The sequence below is a fragment of the Mandrillus leucophaeus genome, unplaced genomic scaffold (assembly GCF_000951045.1).
Source record: "Mandrillus leucophaeus isolate KB7577 unplaced genomic scaffold, Mleu.le_1.0 Scaffold91, whole genome shotgun sequence".
Classification (NCBI taxonomy): Eukaryota; Metazoa; Chordata; class Mammalia; order Primates; family Cercopithecidae; genus Mandrillus; species Mandrillus leucophaeus.
In genome coordinates, this window is record NW_012109919.1 from 2,839,131 (window position 1) to 2,847,810 (window position 8,680).

The following is an 8,680-nucleotide window of genomic DNA, read 5'->3' on the forward strand; positions in this document are numbered from 1 at the left end:
CTCTAACATTGTTTGAGTCCTAGTTATTTCTCATCTGAATTGGTAACTCTGCCTTTGGAATAACCACTGTTTATTATTTTTGAAACAGGTGTCGGGATAATTTTTAATAAAATAGTGTCATTCTCAGCCTCAATATCTTTAGCCTCCCTTTTGCACATGACAGCAGAACATGAACGAACTCTCACACAGGGTCCTGCCTTCCCTTGCAGAATTGTACATTATCACTCCCTAAAGCGCATTGTGCACTTCCAAGTAATTTCAGAATATTTGAAATTCACCAACGCTGACAAATTCTCTCACATTTCTGTTGATATTTTTAAATGTCACCCATTTATCCTGTAATGTTTCCTTGTCTTCCTCCACTGACTGACGGGTACATATCCACCCAGAATAACTTCCTCTAGCAACTCTTTTATTGCTACTTTCCACATACTCTCAGTTTCCTTAATATTGAACACTTGTAGCTTTGTTTCTTATTCTCCAGATTTTTAATCATTCAACACATCAATGAAGACTTTTGATTATGCATCTTTATCACACAAACACATACAACTGAAACACACATGTATTACTTTGTCAAAGCATTTTGTTTAATTAAAAAATTCTACAAGAAAATAAATGTTAAAGGATTCATGAAAATAAATCAGGCAGTCATCAGGGAAATGCGAATCAAAACCACAATGTGATACCACTTCATACCCATTAGGATGACAATAATAAAAAAGGTAACTGCAAGTACTGTCAAAGATATAGAGAAATTGGACCTCATCCTTTGCTGGTAGAAATGTAAAGTGATGAGGCCACTTGGAATATAATCTGGCAGTTCTTCAAAGGATAAGCATACAGTTATCATTCCTAAGTACACACATAAGAGAATTGAAACCATATGTCCATGTGAAAAGCCTTATACATGAATGTTTATAGCCATATTATTAGTAATAGCCAAAAAGTGGGAAAAAGTCCAAATGATCATCAACTGATGAATGAATAAGTCCAAAGTAGTATTTTCAATAGAATATTATTTAGCAATAAAAAGGAATAAAGTACAGATGCATGTTACAATGTGAATAAAACTTAAAAATATGCGAAGTAGAAGATGCTGGTCACAAAAGACCATATACAAGACGAGTTCATTTATGTGAAATGTCGAGTATAAGCAAATCTAAAGAAATAGAAAGTCGATAGAGGCAGAAAGTTGTTTAAAGGTTATCTAGGTCTGTGCCAGGGATGGAGGTAGGGTTAAGGAAAATGGACAGCAGCTGCAAATGAGTAGAAAATTTCTCTTTGGTCTGAAAATGTTCTAAAATTGAGTGTGGTGATGGTTGCTTAACTCTGCATATACTGAAAATATTACACATTGAATGGGTGAATTGCATGATATATGAATAAAAAATTATATTAAAAATAAATTAAGATTTCTATTACATCAATAGATCAGGTACCCCTGGAGTGTATATACCACAATCTTCAACTTTTACATTTAGTAACTGCTTCTTTATGTGATTCTTCTTCAGAGTATAAGATCCCAGAGCACAGCAATTTTATCTCACACTTTAAATTCTTTAGATTTAGCGTATCTAGCAATGTAAATACTTAATGAGTATAAAATGAATTTATTGACTGATTAATTAACCAAAGAGCTAACCTTTCTCCTGCTCTAGAATTTGGCAAAATCTAAATTGCAGCTTATTTTCTAACATTGTGTTAAAAGGTACGTTACACAAAATTTACCATTTTAATCATTTTTAAGTACCCAGTTCGATGGCATGAAGTGCATTCATGAAACTGAATCTCTGAACCCACTAAGCAATAAATTCTTATTACTTTTCCCCTTAGTTCCTAGCTACCACATTTCTGCTTTATCTTTGTGACTTTACTCCAAATACTTCATTTGGTGCTATCATCCACATTTGTCCCTGTCTGACTGGCTTATTTAACTTTTCCCAATGTCTTCGAGGTTCGTCTACATTGTAGTATGTGTCAGAATTTCCTTCTTTTTTATTGCTGTGTAATATTCCACTTTATCTAACTACCACATTTTGCTTATTTATTCATCTTTTGACAGACACTTGGGTTGCTTCTACTTTTGGCTATTGTTAATAATGCTGCTATGAACATGGTGGTACAAATATATCATAGAGTCCCCTATTTTAATACTTTGGGTTATGGGGTGAAAATTCTGGATCATGTGGTAATTCTAATTTTAATTTTTTGAGGAACCACCATACTGCTTTCCATCCCAGTTAGTTTTCATTCCCAACAGCATTGCATAAGGGTTGCAAGTTCTCCATATTCTCACAAACTCTTGTTATTTTATGTGTTTTTTATGATAGCAATCCTACTGGGTGTGAAGTAGGATCTTATAGTTTTGATTTGCATTCCCCCATGATTAGTGATTTTTGAGCATCTTTTTGTATCTTCACTGGCTGTTTATGTATCTTTGGAGAAACAACTAATCAAGTCCTTTGTCCACAAAATAGATCCACAGCCTAATTTAGCTCCTAAGAGCTAAATTATAAAAGACTCAGAAGAAAACATAGGGGGAAAACTTCATGTCTTTAGATTTAACAATGAGATCTTGGCTATGACATCAAAAGTACAGGCAACCAAAGAAAAAAATAGACAGATTGAACTTCATGAAAACTTTTTAAAATTGTACATCAAAAGACAATATCAACAGAGTAAACAGGCAACTCACAGAATGGGAGATAATATTTACAGTTCATACATCAGAAAATAGATTAATATCCAGAATATATAGAGAACTTCTGAAACTCAAAAATAAATTTTGTTTTAACTGTCAGAGCTAAGGATAACTATCAGCATATTTTAATATCATTCCTCACAGTAGCTATACTGAATTTTTTTTTTTTTTTTGAACTGTATTCTCTCAACTCGTACTGGGAAGCCTGAACTTATGTGTGGGTGGAATCTAAATTCTGAAGGCCAGAAGTATTGAAGGCATAACTAGAAGAAGAAGCTGTATTTCCTTTGAGATTTTTTTTTTTCATTTTTCATTTTCTCTCTGGTATTACAAATTAGAAGATGAAGAAAACAGCTCTCTGTACTTATGTGTGTGCATTTAGAATTAGAGCAGGCTAGATAGTGAGCTTTTAAAGCAAATTAGTAAGAAGAGAAGCAGGGCGGTCCAAATACAATCTACTCAAAGTGGAGAGCAATTGTAATGGGGCTGGGAGTGGACTGAAATATTGGTTTCTAATACTTACTCTTTTCGTTATTACACACAGTAACGAAAACTATCAAATTATAACCAGAGGCCATTTTGTGGGAAAGGGCAAGAGAAGAGAACAGCCACAGATGGAAATTGCCATCCAATTTTTGTAGCACAGTAGTGACAGGGACAAAAGGTCAGCAAAGGGGAAGGTAAATAATGTAGGAACAATGCTGAATTTGGGTTCTGATTCAGGCAAGAGGAACTCAGGCCTGCATGCCTACTTTTTGATCTTACCATGGCTGGACTTTCAGAAAGATAGCCGTAGTCACACGCCTCCCCATGTCACCTTTTTCATCTGTCTCGTCCCTCCCATATGACTTCTGCTAGACAGCACCTAGCAAAATGCCTCTCCTACACAAGCAACAGTTACTTATCTACTAAGGTAAGGAATGTCAACATTGTATTATCTATTGAGTTAATTATTAAACAAGGGTGGAAGAGAAATTAATGAAGCAATGGAAAACCTGAAACTTAGAGTAATAATTTCCTTCCCCTCTGACAAGGGGTAACAGGATGTTAGGACTTAGCAAATCAGGTGTGTCCACACTTTGATCTTTATCTTGTAGATTCTTTTACATTATGAATCCTAGAACAGTGGCAAGTGGTAGCTTCTACAAAGAGAAATTTACTGCCAATGAAATTAAATGTGTGGTTATAATATCCAACAACCAGAATTTCAGAATTATTATGTATGTTCTTTTCTTATCCTATATATAAGAAATAAAGCTTACATATTTATATAATATTCACAATGTTTTAATGTTTTAGTATTTAAACTAAATTTCCACTCAAATGAGTTAAAGATTCAAAAATTTCTATTTTGTCTCTTCATTTTTGAGTATTATTCATAACCAAAATAAACATGAAACACAATAGGCATCTTATTTTTGTTTGTTTGTTTGTTTTTTTTGAGACAGAGTCTTGCTCTGTCACCCAGGCTGGAGTGCAGTGGTGTGATCTCGGCTCACTGCAACCTCCACCTCCCTGGTTCAAGGAATTCCCCTGCCTCATCCTCCCGAGTAGCTGGGATTGCAGGTGCATGCCATCAGGCCCGACTAATTTATTATTATTTTTAGTAGAGATGGGATTTCACCATGTTGGCCAGACTGGTCTCGAACTCCTGACCTCAGGCAATCTGCCTGCCTCAGCCTCCCAAACTTCTGGGATTACAGGCGTGAGCCACCGCAGCAGGCCAACACCCTATTTTTTAACATAACTACAGTGTTGACATTCCTGATGATTATTTTATAACAAAAAAACTGAAAGCCACGCTAGTGTAAAATATGTGACCTCTTTTTATTTTTTTCCCCTACTAAGAAGCATCAAAGACGATGCAAGTTTCCTTTTGGAAGAAGAATCTTTTTGCCACCAAGCTGGTATTAATTTCCTGTTCAAAAGGCGCTATATTGTCAATGTGACACTTTAGTAAGCCCCCAAAGTGACTGGGAAATGCCGACTTCACAATCAGTGTCAATGTATTTCATGTCATCTCGATACCTCTTAGTCATTTTGCTTCAGAAGTGCATGAAGAGGGTCAATATATTTCATTAGTTTGTTTCATCTAAAGGAGAGTACAACATGAGAACTTTGATTATATTATAAGAATTGCCTTAATGTGGCACCGATTCCCTGATTGTGCTATACCAGACATTCAAGGGCTGGAGGGCAACGAAATTATCTTTCACCCAAACATTCATCTAGCCACCACCAGCAAAATGTGCTGCAAATGAAAGAAGAAAATAAGATCCAACTCAATTTACATAGTGGAGATGAGATTATGCTCTCATAAATGCATTATAAAACAGGATCATGGAGATTAACTTTGAAGAATGCCAGTGAATAGTAACAATTCTTTTTCACTGTCTAATTGTAGCAGTAAAAATATTTATGACCCTAAAATTTAATAGTTATTTTCATAGTACTGCCACATAATTAACTGCAATAGAATGTTTATGCATTCTTTCTCAGTGAATTTTATAGCTTCATAACTATCAAACAAATATGAAGTGACTGCATTAGTCCCATCTAATTCTTCCTTTAAAATTATTCAATGGCTCTTTCATCCAACAATCCTTGTTGTTTACATTTTCCTCTGACCTCATTCTAGATGAAGAGGCTACCATCCATCTCCTCGTGAAGTGGATCTTGTAGAGTAGCTATTCACGAATAGACTTTTATTGTAAGATTTGGTATATATTTCCTAGTATTTTGCTTTGTTTCATTGTTTAAGTATCTGTACCATTTCAGAGAACAGAATAAAGTGAGGGTCTGAAGAATTATCAGTAAAGCGTGATCCTTTCCTAAGTCAATTTCTGAATGTAGAATTCCTTTTTGCTTAGACTGTGTTCTGTTATTGCACTCTTGCATGTTCATTTGCCATCTACTCACCTGCAGATAGAGTTATTCACAGTAAACATCCAGGATGTACTTTCTTGTTTCTGACGTACACTCCTTTCAAATCTTGTATGAGGTTGGCCATGGCTTCTTGGAGAAATCCAGATGCCCCTGCCCTTATGCCATGTGCTGATTTTTGTGGCTGAGACTTGAATCTTCTTTTTCCAAAAGACTTGTCTGGGGTTTGCCATGTTAGCACTTCCTGTTTTATATCATTATGCTAGAGAACTAGCCAGAACTTCTGGCCAAACCACTGTTCAGTATCTCTTCCAAAGTCTATAGGTATTCAGGAGACAGAAGTCAGATATACCTTTACTGAAATCACATTTTTCTTAATATCTTCATTCCATTTCTTAAGAAAAAGACTGACATAAAATACATTCTATTTTTTCTTTAAAAAACAAGCAATGTTATTGACCTTTAATGAGTATTGTTTCTCCAAAATTCTAAAAGAAACTCCATAAATGCAGCTTACCTTGCACTTAATGTACTAGTATCATAAAATACAATTTTAAAAAGCCACATGTCATTATGGTCTTTTATGTTTCTTAGTCATTTTCATTTCACAAACGAAATCAGCCTTTTTGCCAAGCAAAAGAGAATTAGGGAGAATGAAATTTTATGTAGTAATATTTTACTCCTATTCATAAATATTTTTTGGATTTTAAAGCCTGTTATAAAAAAGTCATCAGTAGTTCTGCTAATAACTATTATCTTTATTTTATCACAGAGTATAAAGATAGATATTGTTCACTAATGGTTATAAGTGATCATAACCAAAGTAACTTTTAACACAAAATTCTAGTAAAAATGTCTGTTAGGTAATGCTATACTTTAGATATTTATTCCCTCCAAATCTCATGTTGAAATTTAATTCCCAAAGTTGGAGGTGGGGCCTAATTGGAGGTATGTGAGTCATGGAGCTGGATCTCTCAGGGATAGGTTGATTAATGCCCTTTCTTGTTGGAGGTGAGTACATTCTCCTTCTATTAGTTCTCTAAGTGCTCTCTAGAGAGCTGTTTGTTGAAAGGACTCTGGCACCTAACCCCATCTCTCTTGCTTCCTCTCTTACCACATGATCTCTGCACAGTCAGCTCCACTTTGCCTTCTACCATGAGTGGAAGCAGCCTGAGGCCCTGACCAGAAATCAAGCAGAGGCTAGTGCCATGTATTTTGTACAGCCTGCAGAACTGTGAGCCAAATAAACCTCTTTTTAAAAATATATTACCCAGATTCAGGTATTCCTTGATAGCAACAAAAAAAAAATAGACGACAACACTCAACAAGTAAAGAACTACAAGAGTAATACAGAAAAATATGGTGTCTATCTTAAACAGATACAAAGAGAGTATGCACAATGCTTAGCAGTATGTTAGAGACATTGTCAGTTCAAATGTCTTTGCTAGTAACAAAATGCCCAACTAAAAGTCCTGTAAAGACAAAGTTTATTTTTCACACATAACAAGAAATCTGGAGATAAGTGAAATGAATGTGAAATTGTGACTCAAAGATAACTTTGTTCCTCTTTTCACATAGCCACCCTTATCATGCTATCTGCAACCTTGTCACATCAAGGATGCAAGGTAGTTCCAAGCATTTCATTTACACACATCTTTCAAAGAAATAAGATCATCATGGATTTCCTCATGCACACCATTTCCTTTAGCCTTGAAAACAATGCTTCCCAGAACTTCCCTGGAAGACATTCTTTTTACTGGGACTTGTTCACATAGCTAACTCCTGCCCCACAGGAATCTAGAGAGGAGTAGCAAGAATTTTCTGCTTCTATCATGAGACAAAGGAAATAAAATGGGTAGGGGATGGCCGTTGGGTAGACAACCAACAATGTATTCAACAACATGAAAGTTTATGCTCAGTAAATCCTTAAATCTAAGAATAAAAATATAACTGTTAGTTTATTAAATTTGGAGGGAGATCCTCTATAAAGATAGAGCAAACAAAATAATTATAGTCTTAATTTAAGAAAGATTGAATTTAGGGCAAGAATCATGGGACAAATGAAAGCACTTTAAAATATTGAGCTTGTATTTACATTGGAATACTGTGCCAACTTTAAAAATAATGAGACAAATCTATAGATTCTTTTAGGGAATCATCTCTAAAATGTGTGTCTATGATTATACACACATACACATTACTGAAAACTGTGTAATGCCTGAGAGTATTAAAAATGTATAAACTCACATATAACTACATACACATTTATGCTTGCAAATGCATTGAAAGTTTTAAAAACATTTATTCAAGAAACTTATGACAGTTTCTGGGAATCTGGATGCCTGGTGAGTAAGGAGAAAAATAGACTTATTTTCCAATGAATATCCTTTTGTATCTTCTAAATTTTATGCCACAGGAATAGTTTAACTATTTTTACTTCTCATAATATATTTATGTATAAATGTGTGCCTATATATCAATAAATATCATAAACAGATGTAACTTTTTTATTTTAAAGGAGGGTAGTAAGAAAAAGAGAAAAGATGTATGGCACTAATAAGAAGGAAACTGTTAAAACTTCTAACTGTGTAAGATTAGAACAGGATCCAACCCAGACTATGAAAAAATCTAAGTGATGAAAACACAGCATTGCTCACATGCTATTTGATAGAGAATAATTGGTCTAAAGTAGATTAATGATAGATTTTCTTATTGATATATTTAAGAAGATGTTGATTTCTGTCTGTATATGCAAGTCCAGTTCATTATAATAAATACCTGTCTAGAAGAAACAGAAAGCGTAAAGATGTCCTTTTATGATTTTATGCAGTGCTATTTTCTCCATCTCACCAGATAGAAAATAATGACAATGAGGCCGGGCGCGGTGGCTCAAGCCTGTAATCCCAGCACTTTGGGAGGCCGAGACGGGCGGATCACGAGGTCAGGAGATCGAGACCATCCTGGCTAACACAGTGAAACCCCGTCTCTACTAAAAAAAAAATACAAAAAAACTAGCCGGACGAGGTGGCGGGCGCCTGTAGTCCCAGCTACTCAGGAGGCTGAGGCAGGAGAATGGCGTAAACCTGGGAGGCG